Source organism: Macrobrachium rosenbergii, chromosome 46 (genome assembly GCF_040412425.1).
Source record: "Macrobrachium rosenbergii isolate ZJJX-2024 chromosome 46, ASM4041242v1, whole genome shotgun sequence".
In the NCBI taxonomy this organism is placed as follows: Eukaryota; Metazoa; Arthropoda; class Malacostraca; order Decapoda; family Palaemonidae; genus Macrobrachium; species Macrobrachium rosenbergii.
Genome location: NC_089786.1, coordinates 1,801,006 through 1,820,000, shown reverse-complemented (window position 1 = coordinate 1,820,000; position 18,995 = coordinate 1,801,006). Strand labels below are relative to the sequence as shown.

The 18,995-nt window shown below is 35.3% G+C and overlaps 1 protein-coding gene across 3 annotated transcripts in view; it reads right to left on the bottom strand.

Moving 5' to 3' along the window:
• The window catches only part of LOC136830143 (leucine-rich repeat-containing protein 24-like), a 668,646-nt gene that overhangs the window by 571,771 nt on the left and 77,880 nt on the right, over window positions 1-18,995 (bottom strand). The window contains exons 1-2 of one of the 3 annotated variants that reach the window (XM_067089344.1): window positions 15,450-15,672; window positions 15,077-15,230 (exon numbers count right to left, since the gene is read on the bottom strand). The exons of 1 other annotated variant lie outside the window; for it this stretch is intronic. The gene's annotated coding sequence lies outside the window, so the exon portion shown is untranslated. Of the gene's footprint in view, window positions 1-15,076; window positions 15,673-18,995 lie in introns of those variants that run through there. One more of the 3 variants, XM_067089345.1, reaches the window with a different exon arrangement.

Here is an 18,995-nt window from a genome sequence, read left to right as displayed (position 1 = left end):
AACTTTCACAAAGCACTTTCTCTTTGAAAGAGAACCTTTCACAAAACACTCCCTCTTTGAAACAGGACCTTCCCCAAACACACTCTTTTATGAAAGAGAACCTTTCACAATACACATTCTCTTTGAAAGAGGACCTTTCGCAAACGCTTTCTATTTTTGAAAGAGGACCTCTCACATTTGCCGTTACGCTGCGATACTCCCGGTGTCTTGTGAAAGGTCAGGGGTGAAAGGTGACGCCAAAACGCCTGATGAAGAAGCGGACACTTTTATCGCGTGCGAGACAGACACTCGCCATCTCCTCTTTAAGTGATGAATTAAGTGCGAGATTTCATACCCGCATTATTTATGATGGAAGGAGTAAAAGCTCGGCCGTTTCTTCCTTGAAATGTTACGGAGGAAGTTTTGTGAAGTTCTGGATTTCATTCACACTGTCTATAAAGGTTACTATTGTTTTGAAATGGAAAATGAAGTTCGATCGAAGTTCGTAACTTCATCTCAGATTATCTAAAAAGAATACTTTTTTTTTTAATGGAAACTGAAGTTCGATCGAAGTTCGTAACTTCATTTCAGATTATCTATAAAGGTTACTCTTGTTTTCAATGGAAAATGAAGTTTGATCGAAGTTCGTAACTTCATTTCAGATTATCTATAAAGATTACTTTTGTTTGAAATGGGAAATGAAGTTTGATTGAAGTTCGTAACTTCATTTCAGATTATCTATAAAGGTAACTCTTTTTTATCAATGGAAAATGAAGTTTGATCGAAGTTCGTAACTTCATTTCAGGTTATATATAAAGGTTACTCTTTTTTTCCAATGGAAAACGAAGTTCGATCGAAGTTCGTAACTTCATTTCAGATTATCTATAAAGGTTACTCTTTTTTATCAATGGAAAATGAAGTTTGATCGAAGTTCGTAACTTCATTTCAGATTATCTATAAAGGTTATTCTTTTTTTATCAATGGACAATGAAGTTTGATCGAAGCTCGTAGCTTCATTTCAGATTATCTATAACGGTTACTCTTGTTTTTAATGGAAAATGAAGTTTGATTGAAGTTCGTAACTTCATTTCAGATTTATCTTATTTAGATTATCTATAGAGTTTGTTCCTCTTGTTTTGAAATGGAAAATCTTGTTTTTTCGAAATGAAGTTTGATTAACTTCATTTTAGATTATCTATAAAGGTTAATCTGTTTTTTCAATGGATAATGAAGTTCGATTGAAGTTCGTAACCTCATTTCAGATTATCTAACTCTTTTTTTTTTCAATGGAAAATGAAGTTTGATTGAGATCCGCAATTTCATTTATACTTAGCTCTCTGGTTAACTTCAAAATGGGCTTAAATATAAGATAAAGATTACAAAGAGATTGTAATTGTATCTATGAGATTCATCCATCACTGTATTTTATCTTGAAATGACAAATTAAATGCACTGGAGTTCTCATTTAATTTAAACCATATTTTTAAGGCAGAATTTCCCAATATATTCCTTAAATATAAAATAAAGTTTGCAACTTAATTCAGCCATAGAAAAATCTGTTTCGCTTCAGACTGAAAGCTGACTGCAATTGCCAATTGAAAGGTCATTCTTACTGAATTGATTTTTTGCTTCTATTCAATTCTGTTGTATTTGATACGAGAGGAAAAATGGAACAATTTTGGTATGATCGAGTATAGAATGACATCCCCGGGACAGTAACTAGTATGGAATGACACTTCCAGACATATAACTAGTAATGGAATGACACTTCCAGACATATAACTAGTATGGAATGACACTTCCAGACATATAACTAGTATGGAATGACACTTCCAGACATATAACTAGTATGGAATGACACTTCCAGATATATAACTATTATGGAATGACACTTCCAGACATATAACTAGTAAGGAATGACACTTCCAGATATATAACTAGTATGGAATGACACTTCCAAGACACTTTACAAGTATGAATGACACTTCCGGGAAATATAACTAATATGGAATGCCACTTCCGAGACACACAACTATTATGGAATGACACGTCCCAGACACAGCTAATATGGCATGACACTTCCAGACACATAATATAGAATGATATTTTGAGACAACTGATATGGAATGACACTTCCCAGACATATAACTAGTAAGGCATGACACTTCTGAGTCATTTAACTAATATCGAATGATACTTCCAGGCATATAACTAATATGGAATGATGCTACCAAGATATATAACTAACATTATTAGAAACCATTCCCAATTCTAATCTCTGAATAAAACAAGTAAAAAACGAGTTTACTGTACAGCTGCTGCAGCGTATAATCGAGTCCACCGAAAACAGATCTATCTTTCGGTGGTCTCGGTATAATGGTGCGCGAGCCGCGGTCCATGAAACTTTAACAACGGCACGGTGGTGGCCTGGCTTATATCGTTGCCAGAAGCACGATTATGGCTAACTTTAACCTTAAATAATATAAAAACCATTGAGGCTAGAGGGCTGCGATTTGGTATGTTTGATGATTGGAGGGTGGATGATCAACATACCAATTTACAGCCCTCTAGCCTTAGTAGTTTTTAAGGTCTGAGGGCGGACAGAAAAAGTGCGGACGGACAGACAAAGCCGGCACAGTAGTTTTCTTTAACAGAAAACTAAAAATGAAGTTTGAATAATGTGAAAAAAAATCATTACGATTCGAAATTGATTTTGGTTCGAGCGATTTTTCAAAGCAGACCGGAAAAAAATCGCATTAATACATTCTCCGCATGGCCAAGAAATACCAGAATTATGAAAATTATTAAAACATTATGAAATAAAAAAAAAATGTATTTTCCATACAAATTAAATCATACAGTTGGGATACCTTCTCTTGGTGTCAGTTCAGGATTAAAACTGATTTCAACAAAATTTTCGTTTCGGTATTGAAATGATGTGCTTCCATTTAAATATTATTTTTCTCTCTCGCATAATGAATTCCAGCCTCGTCGCAGCTTAGAAAAAATGAAAAAAACATTAAAATAATAAAAAAAAGCAGTTTTATAAACTATTTCGTGTTTTATCGTTCAGTGGAAAAGTCAAATATATATATTTCTCACATGTGGGGGGGGCAGGGAAAAAATATGGAAAAAAATTCTGTCGGTAAAAATATTCACACGCAAAACGGGAGGAGGGCTGACTCAATTACGTGTTCCTAAACTGGGTGTGTATGTGTATGTATGTATGTATGTATGTATGTATGTATGTATGTATGTATGTATGTTTACGTTTATGTATATCTCCTTTGTCAGTATTCCACATTTTGGTCCATATATGTGCAAGCAAACGCAAGCACATACACACACACGTTTCTCTCTCTCTCTCTTCCTCCTATGAGTACCATATATACAGTATATATATACACATACATACATATATACAAACATACATACATATGTGTGTGTATATACATGCATGCATGCTTGCGCGTGCAAGCCCTCTACGCTTCCCTCACCCTAACTCACACACCACCAAAAAAAAAAAAAAAAAAAAAAAACCATTCAAGCATTCACAAGCAAAACCCCAGAATGTGCTTGACAAGACCAAAAAGAAGAAGAAGAAGAAGAAGAAGAAGAAGAAGAAGAAGACCTCTGGAAAAAGCTGACGCCTCATCTATCAGTACTTCCCGACTGCAACTTTAAAAACGAAAGTAAACGTCTCTCTCTCTCTCTCTCTCTCTCTCTCTCTCTCTCTCTCATTTTCACTAAGGCAATCTTTTTGGGATCGTTACCTGATAAAGTGTTCAGTTCAGTAGGCTGTTCTCTCTCTCTCTCTCTCTCTCTCTCTCTCTCTCTCTCTCTCTCTCTCTCTCACTCAGATAAGGCAACCTTTTTGGGATCATTACCATATAAGGTACTTAATTCAGTAGTCTCTCTCTCTCTCTCTCTGTCTCTCTCTCTCTCTCTCTCTCTCTCTCTCTCACTAAGCTAACCTTTTTAGGATCATTACCAGATAAGATACTTAATTCAGCTGGCTGCTCTCTCTCTCTCTCTCTCTCTCTCTCTCTCTCTCTCTCTCTCTCTCTCATTCTTTTATTACGTAATTCTATTGAACTGCTGCCTATTAAAACTCATAATTATTACTACCGACCTGATTAAATCTCTCTCTCTCTCTCTCTCTCTCTCTCTCTCGGGATTCCTACACTCGTTAAAACCTTCTGCCATGAAGATCTCTCTCGGTGACACTTCTGACGATGCAAGGCGAAAGTCAATTGCATTCAACAGAATTCAAAACTAAGGAATTCGGTTGCGATAATTACGTTAAGTGGGGATCGTTCATTGAGATCGTCCCCTGTCGGATCGTATTAAAGTTATTTTTTTATTCTATTAATGGGATTGCAACTCGTTTATTTTTAATTAGATTATTTAAAAGATTTTTTCCCCTTAGGAATGAGATCCCAGTAAGGCTTTTGAAACTCGATTACATCACCAATTTTTATATATTTTTAATTGTGGAATTTCTGTTAAAACTAGTTATGTCAATTAGATTACATTAAAGGACTTTTTATCTCTTAGGAATGAGGTTCCAGAGAAGTTTTTAAAACCAGATTACATAAAAATTTTGCTTTAATTGAGGATTTTCTGTTAGAAATGAAGATTTTAAAACTAGTTATTTCTTTTTATTTTATTAAATAATGGGATCGCATCTCGTTTATTTTTAATTAGTTTAAATTAAAAATTTTTTCTTGGGAATGAGATTCCAGTTAGGCTTTTAAAACTAGATTACATCAGTTTTTTTTATTGAGGATATTCTGTTAGAAATGAAGTTTTTAAAACTATATTCCATTAAAAATTATTTTTATATTTACTTTTAAGATTAAGGATTTTATTGGAAACATTCTAGTGGGGCTTTTAAAACCAGATTACATCATAATTTTTTTACTATTTTTTTTAAATTGAAGATTTTCTGTTAGAAATGGAATTCCAATGAAACTGTTAAAAGTAGATTATATCACAATTCCTTCAAACTGTATTTTTTAAAATTAAAACAAGATTTTCTGTTAGAAATGAGATCCCAGTGAGGCTTTTAAAACCAGATTACATTAATTTTTTTTAATTTTTTTTTAATAAAAAATTTTCTGTTAGAAATATTCCAATGAGTCTTTTAAAACCAGATGACATCACAACTGCTTTAATATTTAGTTTTTTAATTAAAGACTTTGCTAGAAATGAGATTCTAATGAGGCTTTTAAAACTAAATTACATTAAAATTCTTTTTATATGTTAGTTTTTGTAAATTGAAAGGTTTTCTGTTGGAGATGAAATTCCAGGAAGGGTTTTAAAACTAAACTATGTAAAAAATTATTTTTTTAATATTCACTTTTTTAAAATTACAGATTATCTGTTAGAAACTAATTTCCTATGAGGTTTTTAAAAACTAGTCAGAATTATATTTTCCAATATTTCTTTATTTTTTTAAAAGTAGATTATATTCATGTTTTGCAATCAGATTATAGTATTAAATTCTTCTAGGGAATTATATTAAAATGGTTTAATTACCAAACATCAAAACTTTTTAATAGGAATTACATTTAAACCTTTGCATTATGTAACACCGAAGTTTTCTGAATTTCCTAAGGCAAAGGGGGAATTGCAACAAAGTTCCAGGTAAGGAAAGGTTAGGTAAAGAGAAGGAATTGCAACAAGAACCAGGAAAAGAAAGTTAAGGTAAAAAAGAAGGAATTGTAACGAAATTATAGGTAAGGAGAGGTTAGGTAAACAGACGGAATTTCAACAAAGTTCCAGTTAAGGAAAGGTAACATAAATACGGAACTTCAACAAAGTTCCAGGTAAGGAGAAGTAAGATCAAAAGAGGGAATTGCAACAAAGTTTCAGATAAGGACTGGTAAGGTAAGGAGAGGGAATTGAAATAAAAAAAAAAAAACTCTAGTTAAGGAAAGGTAAGGTAACCGGGGGAATTGAAACAAGGGTCCAGATAAGGAAAGGTGAGATAAAAACAGGGAATTGCAACATGGTTACAATCTAAATGATTAATAATGAAATATGTCATTATTAATCATTATCACTGCTGAAAACAAAACTCGTATCCGAAGCCTCTCTGCTTTAACAGATCATGAGTAAAGTTATAATGAGACGGATTATTTTAGCGTCACTGTAGCAATAACAGTGTCATTTCGAAACCGTACTCGTCTTTGCATTCTGAGGAGAAAGTATGATGAAGATGATGTCTAAAACACTCATCGTATTCTATAGCGGAGCCATCATTATATTAAGTATAATGATGCATTATATTAAGTATAATGATGCATTATATCAGATATGACGATGCATTATATTAAGTATAACGAAATGGATAAAAACGTCGCCATATTCACAGAGGAAGTATAAAGAATATAGTCCATTCGTCATTATATTTTCAGAGGAAGTATATAATGGCAAAATGATTCGAGATTACCAGGAGAAATCATTTTGGCCAAATGACTAGCCATTAGCTACTAGCAACTAGCTACTAGCCTCTAGCTCCTACCTATAAACCACTGGAAACTGGTTTCATTAATAGCTTTGTATAATGAAATACATTGTAAAGAATAAAGGTATACCTTACAAAACTACCGTCGTTTGAAAATATGCAGATGGACCTTTCAGAAAACAAGTAAAAAATGAGCAACTGAGTTTTCTGTACAGCGTATAATCAAGGCCACCGAAAATAGATCTATCTTTCGGTGGTCTAGTTATAATGCTGTATGAGCCGTGGCCCATGAAACTTTAACCACGGCCTGGTGGTGGCTTGTCCTATATCGTTGCCAGAGCACGATTACGGCTAACTTTAACCTTAAATAGAATAAAAACTACTGAGGCTAGAGGGTTGCAATTTGGCATGTTTGATGATTGAAGGGTGGATGACCAATATAACAATTTGCAGCCCTCTAGCCTCAGCAGTTTTTAAGATCTGACGGCGGACAGAAAAGGTGCGGACGGACAGACAAAGCCGGCACAATGGTTTTCTTTTACAGAAAGCTAAAAAACTAAAAACAGAGGTTCATAGTCACTAAAACCAGGACTTCGGATACCTTATAGCTATTGATATCTGGCGCCGCCACGGTCCTCACGGCCAAAATATCCAGCCCTTCAGGCAGTGGGTGACACAGAATGAAACGGAACTTGACGAGCGGGAAACCATTTCAAATGTGGGTGACATTCTCATAAGCTGACTAAGCAGTTTGGACGCAATAATGCAGTTTCCCCGAAGTGCAAGAGTTGGCCAATCTCTCTCTCTCTCTCTCTCTCTCTCTCTCTCTCTCTCTCTCTCTCTCTCTCTCTCTCTCTCTCACCAGGGAGCTCAGCTCACAATTCAGTAGACCTGAAATAGGTCTCTGAATTGGTATGGGCCTAGTCGAGTTTGCCTAAAAATCTAGTTTGCTCTTGTTGATGGAGAGAGAGAGAGAGAGAGAGAGAGAGAGAGAGAGAGAGAGAGAGAGAGAGAGAGAGAGAGAGAGAGAGAGAGAGAGATTTACAAATCCTACAACTATAAGACTCGAATGGAGAGAGAGAGAGAGAGAGAGAGAGAGAGAGAGAGAGAGAGAGAGAGAGAGACTGAAATAATACGGTGACACGCAATTCACAAATCTCACAACTATAAGACTCGAATGGACGGAGAGAGAGAGAGAGAGAGAGAGAGAGAGAGAGAGAGAGAGAGAGAGAGAGAGAGAGAGAGAGAGAGAGAGACTGACTATCTGCCTCTCTTGTCAAACTAACAACAGATCCAGAAAACGACCCGGCTCTTTATTTTAATTCAGATTCCCCGGAGGAAGAAGAGCCTTCAAAATTGCACAGCTGAGGCGCCAAGGGACGCGTCGATGAATTATCAGCTTTCGCTGCCAAAGTGGAAATATTGCTTCTCTCGATATTCTTAGGGGAATACAATCGTGCAAGCAGTGAGTGAGATTCATATATACATATATATTATATGTAGTGAATCTATTATCAAAGCGTATTATTTGCCGTCGGATTAAACTTGAAGACTAAAATGAAATGAATCACTTACAGTATAACTCTCTTCTTGGGTGACCTGTAGCGGCAGAAACGCTAGCGTTTCTTGTCGCGCGTTTGTGGCAACGCGCGGTGGAAACGCGAGCGTTTTTTTGTCGCGCTTTTTCCAGAATCTGATCAGAATTAACGAGTTTTTTTCGACTTTTTCGATGGCAGATATTACCCTCCCCCCTACACCCCCTCCCCTTCCGCATTCCCTTCCCCCTTTCCCTAACCTCTGACCCAGCTATGTCCGTATTGATGGAGATGAATAAAAATTTTGTGTGCGCTGATTTGGGGATGGTGTGTGTGAGAGAGAGAGAGAGAGAGAGAGAGAGAGAGAGAGAGAGAGAGAGAGAGAGAGAGAGAGAGAGAAAGGTGATTATAAACTGAATGCCATCGCCAAGTCAAAATGGAAACCATTATATATGTATATAAATATAAATATATAAATATATAAATACACGAATATATATATATATATATATATATATATATATATATATATATATATATATATATATATATATATATATATATAGATACATATACATATACATATATATATACATATACATACATACACACACACATATATATATATATATATATATATATATATATATATATATATATATATATATACATATATACATATACATATATAGGCGTGAATGAATTAACCATACAAAGAATACTGTATTCCACATAGGCCTGCCGATTAAATTAAAGAAGCAAAATACAATCCACTTATTCACTTAAGCCAAATATATCTACGAATTACAACCTAAGCTTGAGAATTAGTCTAACATTCTACGAAGCAATAACAAAACAATTCAATATTCGGATTAAAATAACGTCCTTTGATACGAAATAACGCTGCCAAAGCCGTTATTTGAAATAGCATGGCCGTTATTTATCCCCGATCATCCAGGCTATAAAATATTATAACAAATGGTACTGGGGAGAATACACGAGTGGGTCTCGCAACCTCATCCCCAAATTCCGATGCTTTTAAACCCTCTATCACCCGATTCAGGTTATACAGAACCAAGAAATGGGCACATTGAGGTTTTGGAATCAAGGAATAATAAAATAAAAATGATAAATTCGAGAATCACAATTCCAAAACCTGAATTATACCTTTGGAATGGAATATGGAATTTAGGCCAAAGGTCAAGGGCTGGGACCTACGAGGTCATTCGGCGCAGAAAGGGAAATTGAGAGTAAAGGAGGTTTGAAAGTTGTAACAGGAGGAAAACATTCTGACAGTGGATAGCGAGATGGAAGAAAGAGAATATGAACGGAGGTACAGTAAAATGAATGAAAGGGGTTGCAGCTTAGGGCCTAAGGGAGAGAGGCTGCAAAGAACCTTAATTAATGCCTACAGTGCACTGCATGAGGTGCACTGACGGCACTAACCCCAAGGAATTTATAACTTCGGCTCTAGTGATACAAAGTTCAGTATCACTGATAAAAATAATAATAAAAAATATAAGCTTAAATAAATGAGTTGTATAAATACATATTAAAAAAAATTAAAGCCTGACTTTCAAAAAAATTATTAAATATTATCCATCGAACTGAACTGAAAAATTTCCTTTAATAAAAGAGGTCACGGTGGCTTAAAAAAAAAAAAAATAATAATCCCAATCAATCAACCTTTGGAAAAAATGTTGGACATTTGATTAAATCTATTTCCGGGTCAAAATATGAGGAATATGAAATGAATGAAGAGACTTTAGACAATTTAATGTTGCTCTAATTCGCCGGTGCAATCGAGTTTTCTGTTCAGCAGCTACGGCGTATCATCAAGGCCACCGAAAATAGATCTATCTTTCGGTGGTCTCGGTTTAATGCTGTATGAGCCGCGAATCGTGTAACTTTAACCACGGCCCGGTGGTGGCCTGGCCTATATCGTTGCCAAACTTTAACTTTATATAAAATAAAAACTACTGAGGCTAGAGGACTGCAATTTGGTATGTTTGATGATTGGAGGGTGGATGGTCAACATACCAATTTGCAGCCTTCTAGCCTCAGTAGTTTTTACGATCTGAGGGCGGACAGAAAAAAGTGCGGACAGAATAAAGTGAGGACGGGCAGACAAAGCCGGCACAATAGTTTTCTTGTCAAAAAACAAAAAAACTGGCTTTATAACTGCACTAAAAGCAAATTCATAATTTAAGAAAAAATAAAAATATTGAACCAAACAGAGAATATAATCACAAAAATTTATTCAAAGCAGTGACAATGGTTCGTTGATATTCAGGAATATAAATATCACACGAATTTTTTATTATTTCACCAAAAACTCAAAATTCTACTTGAAAGTTGTATAGAAACAAGAAATATTAATGAAAATATGGAATGATTTAAACATGGAATAAAAAGCTGGTTGGGAAACAAAGATTTAAAGTCATGGCTAAAAAAAATAATGGAAAGAAATATTTATCCAATATACAAAACACTCGTTTGCTTGAAAAGATGAAATATTCGTAGGCCTACCAGGATTCATTGGTACCAAAAGTTATTAGATCATGTAAAACTTAGTATCAGTTAACAAATGATGCCAAAACTTAGTTTTATATAGGAGTTAGTTTCAGAGTTAAGTGATACCAAATTGACACAGTTTTGGGATCAAATCTGATACCACAATGATACACTTTTGGTATCAGATTGAAAACTCAATGTTTAACATTTTTGATTTCAGATTCAGGTGATACCAGTGTTAAACACGTTTGGTATCAGATTCGATATAAAATTGACAAAGTTTTGGGATCAAATTTGATACCAAAATGACACACTTTTGGTATCAGATTTGACACCAAATTCACACACTTTTGGGATCAGATTTGATACAAAAATGACTCACTTTTGGTATCAGATTTGACACCAAAATGACACACTTTTGGTATCAGATCTGACACCAAATTGACACACTTTTGGGATCAGATTTGACACCAAAATGACACTCTTTTGGTATCAGATTTGACACCAAAATGACACACTTTTGGTATCATATTTGAAAACAAAATGACACTTTTGGGATCAGATTTGACACCAAAATGACACACTTTTGGTATCAGATTTGACACCAAAATGACACTTTTGGTATCAGATTTGAAAGCAAAATGACACTTTTGATGTCAGATTTGATACCAAAATGATACTTTTGGTATCAGATTTGATACTATATGTTTAACACTTTTGGTATCAGATCCGATACCAAATGTTTAGCACTTTTGGTATCAGATTCGATACCAAATGTTTAACACTTTTAGTATCAGATCCGATACCAAATGTTTAACACTTTTGGTATCAGATTCGATACCAAATATTTAACCAAAAACCAAAAAGGTACACACACTTGGTATGAGAGTGCAGTGATACCAAAAGACAGTTCCCAGTACCCCCTGGGTATCAGAACTGAGCGATACCAAATATACGGTTCGAGCAACAAAGTGGGTACCAGAATTCAGAATGAAATGCTGGCAAGATGGTTTCTAAATCAAATCATACGAGTTGGCATCATAATAAATGTTGGTATCTTAAAAGTTAATTTTCAACAAGTGTTGGCATCGATTCCTGGTCAAAATAATGGAACTAATTTAAGGTACTGACGTCAGTCTGAAACGGGAATGAAACAAGTTTCATTATTTACTTTGGTATCGTCTTCAGAAACATGATTGAAACAGGTTTCATTATCTAATTGGGCATCGTCTTCAGGAAGGCGAGTGAAACATGTTTCATCGTCTACTTTGACGTCGTCTTCTGAAACGTGAAATGAAACACGCTTCGTCTACTTTGGCATCATCTCCAGAAACGTGAAATGAAACACGTTTCATTATTTAACTTGGGCAGCGTCTTCAGAAACGTGAAATGAAACACGTTTCATTATTTACTTGGGCAGCGTCTTCAGAAACGTGAAATGAAACGTTTCATTATTTACTTGGGCATCATCTTCAGAAACGTGAAATGAAACAAATTTCATTATTTACTTGTGCATCATCTTCAGAAACGTGAAACAAAACACGTTTCATTATTTTTACTTCAGAAAGGGCGTTTCATTATTCAGAAACGTCTTCAGGAATGAAAACAAGTTTCATTATCTTAATTGGGCATCGTCTTCAGAAACGCGAAAAGAAACAGGCTGCTTCGTATATGAAGCAGGTTTTCTTATCTACCTGAGCATCATAATCAGAACCGTGATTGAAACACGGTTCTCCGTAAATGAAACAAGTTTCATATTCAGATACGTGACTGAAACACCTGAATCATAACAACTTATCGCTTTTAATTCAGACTCTGAAAAATGTTCCTTTGAGAATTTTGGGCAAAAAAAAGAGTACGATTTACTTTAAACTCTAAAAAAACTCTAAGATTTGATTGTAATTTCATAAGTACCTGAATCTTCACACTTTAGCACTTACAAGAAAGGAAGAAGAGCACTTTTTTTTTATAAGTACCTGAATCATAACACTTTACGGCAAGATTTGATATATACAAAAAAAAAAGGATTCTGCAATAAAATATCACCAAAGCATTTATCCAGATTAAGTGGTTTTATAGACAGACAAAATTTCACCATGACAAAGACAATGAATTCTCTGCAATGGTGGATCACTATTCGCAGTGCAAGCAACCGTTAACTCGAGAGAGAGAGAGAGAGAGAGAGAGAGAGAGAGAGAGAGAGAGAGAGAGAGAGAGAGAGAGAGAGAGAGAGAGAGAGAGAGAGAGAGGAGAGAGAGAGAGAGAGAGAGAGATTGGGTTCGAAGGTACATAGCGCTTAACATTTTTTCCGCTAAGACTAATGGAAGCCCAATAATGACTCCCTGTTCATGAGAGAGAGAGAGAGAGAGATTAATTACCGCACATTTAATCGAGCATAAGGCATTATTAACACCTGTATAAAACCTCATACGGTTGTTCCAGACTAAAATAAAAAAATCCCTAATTCTCTCTCTCTCTCTCTCTCTCTCTCTCTCTCTCTCTCTCTCGTTGTCCTAAACTAATATTCAAGTCTCTCTCTCTCTCTCCCTTTCTGTCTCTCTCTCGTTGACCTTAACTAAAATACGAGGCGTTAATTCCCTTTATTACAAACCAGGCAAGCGAGTGAGAGTCCTCTCTCTCTCTCTCTCTCTCTCTCTCTCTCTCTCTCTCTCTCTCTCTCTCTCTCTCTCAGTCCTAAACTAATATACAAGTCTTTCCCTGTGCAAAAAACATGCAAGCGAGTGAGTATCTCTCTCTCTCTCTCTCTCTCTCTCTCTCTCTCTCTCTCTCTCTCTCTCTCTCTCTCTCTCTCACCAAGTACTACTGCATTACAGCAATTTATTTTCCCACTTATGAAAAGGCCATTAGAGTCTCCTCTGGGGAATCCCGCTTTCCATTTTAAATTTACATTACTTTCTCTCTCTCTCTCTTGCTTTCTTTCCTGCCTGCTGTCTCTGTGGGCTTTCGAGAGAATGAAGTTTCCGTAACTGAGAGTAATGTTTGTGTGTATGTGTGTGTGTGTATGTTTGTAATTTATATATATGTGTACAACAGAAATGAATGAATTCATCACCCAGATATCTATTGTGAGCCAGGTAACCTAAGCACTGCATTAAGTACCTGGTGGTCAGTTGACTATGGTTGGTTTACATTCATGAGAGGAAAACGGCACGAGTTATCCTCCTTGTAACCAGAAAAGTGTCTTTTAAGGTCACCTGACCTTGACCTATCAATCGAAACCTACCCCAACATGACCTACCTTAACCTAACTTGACCCAGGTTGACCTGGCCTGACCTAGGCCTAACCTAACCCAAATTGACATAAGCTAAGTTAAGCTATGGGCCTACGACCTAACTTGACCTCTAAAGACAAAACGAAGCTATGCTAAGCTATATAAGCCTATTTTCCCCATCCCTATGAAAGACACAGGTAAGGTAGGCCTATTATTCGTTGGACCAAAATTTTCAAGTGTAAAGTTACAAGCTGGATGGATAATAATAATAATAATAATAATAATAATAATAATAATAATAATAATAATAATAATAGGCCTAGATCATTTATGAAGTGAACCAAAAGTAGCATTAACAGTTAAGGAAAAACAACGTTAATTAGTGAAATAATAGTAATAATAATAATAATAATATCGACAATTTTCAACTAGCCATCAATAGGCCTACGTGATCTGCAAATTACAAAAATTACAATAAACTGACAAATAAATAGCAACAGCAAATCAAAGTAAAAAAAAAAAAACTAATGTAGGTTTTCTTTAATGGGGAGAGAGAGAGAGAGAGAGAGAGAGAGAGAGAGAGAGAGAGAGAGAGAGAGAGAGAGAGAGAGAGCATTACTCGCCATGTTAAACTGATACATAGTATCTTTGCCGGTAGGCCTAGGCTTTAGGCCTATGTAAATGAGTCCCTGACCACTTTCGACTCCCATTCATTTGATCAAAGGCCTAAAATGACCTTTTAATTACATTGAAATTACACGTGGATTACATTTAAATTACCCCTCTAATTATATCAAAATAACTCTTAAATAACAGATCAATCGGTTCTAAATTCAGTTTGTTGTCTATTCAAACACATAAAATTCCCTTTGAATTACATTAAAAATTACCTTTCGATTACATCAAAATTACCTCTGTAATTATATTAAAATAATCAGTCAATTCATCAAAACTACCTCTTTAGTTACACTAAAATAATAAAGTCAATTCAGTTTGATTTCTATTCAACCATTTAAAATTACCTTTTAATTACACGAAAATTACCTTTCGATTACATTACATTTTCCCTCTCTAATTATATTTAAATAACTCGAAAATAATCTAACCTTACCTCATTTTTAGATCTACTCAAAACACCTATAACAACATTTAAATTACATCAAAAATTACCTTTCTATTACGCCAAAATTAGCTCTTCAATTATATTAAAATACAATAAAATTACCCATCAAATTACATTAAAATAACTCGTCACCAAAATTAGCTCTTCAATTACATTAAAATACACTAAAATTAGCTCTAAAATTACATTAAAATGACTCGTAAAAATAATGTAATCTTACCTTTGTTATGAGAAGACTTTAAATACTGTTCCCAGGTGTTATTACACTCATATAGGTCGGAGTTGTCTATGAATTTGTTATGGTTATTAAATATATATACTATATATATATTTATTTTATTTATATATTTCACTGTCAAAGCAACGTCTGTTTACTGTAAAATAAACTTTTTTCTGTAAGCCTTAATATATAATAATTTTATATATTAAATTTATATATTTATATTAAAAAAAAACAAGCTTCCATCATACCACGTGGTCTGGCTTCCACATCACGACGTAACCGGCAACTTTTTTTTTTAAATTTTCGATTTTTTTTCCAAAAAAACGGGTTTTATATATATAAAAAATTACATATCAATATAATCACTCACTCATCATCATCATCCATTTCCTCCAGGATGTCATCCGTAAACGATAATTAGTAATTATCACGATTCAATTATTATTATTCTCCTCCCGTCACATCTCCTGGCTCACAGGAGGAGGAGGCGGCGGAGGCGGAGGAGGAGGAGGTGGTAAAAGGCTCGAGCGCGACGGACGACCTTCACTCGACACTGTCTCAACACCGACTCAGCCCGTCGGCTCCGACGGACTCCCTCTACCCCCCCTCGTCGGCTCTGCTGCTGCTGCCGGCGCTGCCTGCTGGTGGTGGTGGTGGTGGTGGAGGTGGTGGTGCTGTTGTTGGAGTGAGGGAGAGAGGGAGAAGGGGAAAAAGTATCGTACGCGCGCTTCTAAACTATCTTGTCCTTCTTCTTGTTATTCTTGTTCTGCTTGTTCTTCAACTTTGCTGATTCTGCTGACGCGGAGAGAGAGAGAGAGAGAGAGAGAGAGAGAGAGAGAGAGAGAGAGAGATTTAATCGCGTCAATAGTGATAACATCGTTTTATTAGTCAGTAGTTCCACGGATTACTATATAAAAGAGAGAGAGAGAGAGAGAGAGAGAGAGAGAGAGAGAGAGAGAGAGATTTAATCGTGTCAACAGTAATAACAGTCGTTTTATTAGTCAGTAGTTCTATGGATTACTATATAAAGAGAGAGAGAGAGAGAGAGAGCTTAGCAGCACTGGTGTTTATATATAATAATATTGAATTTTTTCCCGGTCTTTCTTCCGTTCTGGGCAGGTGGCGCTCACGTGATGATATATATATATATGTATATATATATATATATATATATATATATATATATATATATATATATATATATATATATATATTATTTATTTATTTCACTCCCGGTATTCTTTCGACTCCCGGTTAATTGAGACCCGGCTTCGTTAACACCCGGTGCAATTTGACACCGAGAATAAACAAATAGCTTAATTAGGTAGCGTATATATTCTTTAAAAAAAAATAGCTTAGAGCAATAATTACCTTATTTAGGAAACGGAAACTACATTAACTGATTGTTTAGTAAGTTGAAGGTTTAAGTTTACCTGTATTTTTTAAATTCAAGTAGGCCTATATCAGTAACATTTGACAGTTGCATCCTTAGAACTCTCTCTCTCTCTCTCTCTCTCTCTCTCTCTCTCTCTCTCTCTCTCTCCCCAGTAGTTCAAATAATGTATTAATGATTCATCAAACAAATATGGAGACATTATAAAGATAAAGATTAAAAAAAAAAGAGAGAGAGAAGACATTAGCCTGGAAAGATCGCCCAGATAGCGTTGACCACACTGCCGTAATTGCGTAGCGTTGCCTGACGCACGATTCCGTAACCTTATGAATTGAAGATTGTGGTTGATTCGTTCAAACTCCCTCGATTTGCGTCGATTCAGTTAGGTGGAGAGAGAGAGAGAGAGAGAGAGAGAGAGAGAGAGAGAGATGGGAATCAAGTTTAATATTCGAATTTTTATTTGAAGATAAGTTTGAATATTTAAACTGCGAAAAAATAATTCAATTCTATCTGTGCTTTTCAATTTTAAATTATCTCTCTCTCTCTCTCTCTCTCTCTCTCTCTCTCTCTCTCTCTCTCTCTCTCTCTCTCTCTCTCTATATCTATATATATATATATATATATATATATATATATATATATATATATATATATATATATATGAATTAGTGAATCATTAGAGATAATGATAAACATATAAACAATTTTCCCTCTGGAAAAAATAAATAAGATTGGCACGAGGCTTGGTCTAATATTGACCCTGTAATTATGTACTGCGTTCGAGATTGTTTTTTCTCTCCTTATTTTTCTGAAAAGAAAACTATTGCGCTGGATTTCTCTGTCCGTCCGCACCTTTTTCTGCACGCACTATTTTTGTTCGCACTTTTTTTCTTTCGCCACTTTTTCTGTCCGCATTTTTTTCTGTCCGTACTATTTTCTGCGCGCACTTTTTTCTGTGGGCATTTTTTTTTTCTGTCCGCAACTTTTTCTGTCGGCACTTTTTCTGTCATCACTTTTTTTCTGACGGCACTTTTTTCTGTCGGCACTTTTTCTGTCATCACTTTTTTCTGTCGGCACTTTTTCTGTCATCAATTTTTTTCTGACGGCACTTTTTTCTGTCGGCACTTTTTTCTGTCGGCACTTTTTTTCTGACGGCACTTTTTTCTCACGGCACTTTTTTTCTGACGGCACTTTTTTCTTTCGGCACTTTTTCTGTCGGCACTTTTTCTGTCATCACTTTTTCTGACGGCACTTTTTCTGTCATCACTTTTTCTGACGGCACTTTTCTGTCGGCACTTTTTCTGTCGGCTCTTTTTTTCTGACGGCACTTTTTTCTGACGGCACTTTTTTCTGTCGGCACTTTTTTCTGTCGGCACTTTTTCTGTGTGCACTTTTTTCTGTCTGCCCTCAGATCTTATAAACTACTGAGGCTAGAGGGCTGCAAATCGGTATGTTGATCATCCACCCTCCAATCGTCAAACATACCAAATTACAGCCCTCTAGCCTCAGTAGTTTTCGTTTTTTTAAAGGTTAAAGTTACCCATAGTCGTGCTACTGGGAGCGATATAGGCCATGCCACCACCGGGCCGCGGCTCATACAGCATTATACCGAGACCACCGAAAGATTCATCTATTTTCGGTGGCCTTGATTATTATACGCTGTAGCGGCTGTACAGAAAAATCGACTGCGCCGAAGAACCTTGGACGCCATTTTACTCATTTTTAATTAGGTTATTGGGAGCTGTTGGTGATAATCTTTCATAATGGGAAAAAAATCTTTGGGTTTATCAAAAAAGATTTTTTGGGCGGGAAAGATATTCTATAGGTTTCTATAATTCTCAGGATTTAGTCATTGTTCTCATGCAAAGACCCAATCGCTCTCTCTCTCTCTCTCTCTATATATATATATATATATATATGTGTGTATATACATATGCATGTATATGTATATATAATTTATGTATGTGTATATATACACATATTTATTTATATATAAATATATATATATATATATATATATATATATATATATATATATATATATATATATATATATATATATATATATATATATATATATATATGTATATTGTATATGTATATGTATATATTATACATATATACATATATATATATATATATATATATACATACAGATAGATACATGCACGTATAAGGGAATGTCTTCACACACATACATTTACACATGTATAGAATCACAACTATGCAACCCTCATTATAACCACACGCGTATGACCACTGTTCAATTACTATCAACAGCGGGGGAGTTATCCTACACCCCCTCTCCCCTTCACCACCCAAACCCTAACCGCCCCCTCTCTCTCTCCCCCCTCCCCTCTCCCTATCCCAACAGCCGCGTATTTGTCACCGTAATTAGATAGAGTGACGGATTTGCGTCACGTCTTACAGATTCGTTGTGAATGATTTTCTAATTTATATATATACCTGCGTTTCGAAGAAGGCTGGGCGTCAGGCTTCTGTTCTCTCTCTCTCTCTCTCTCT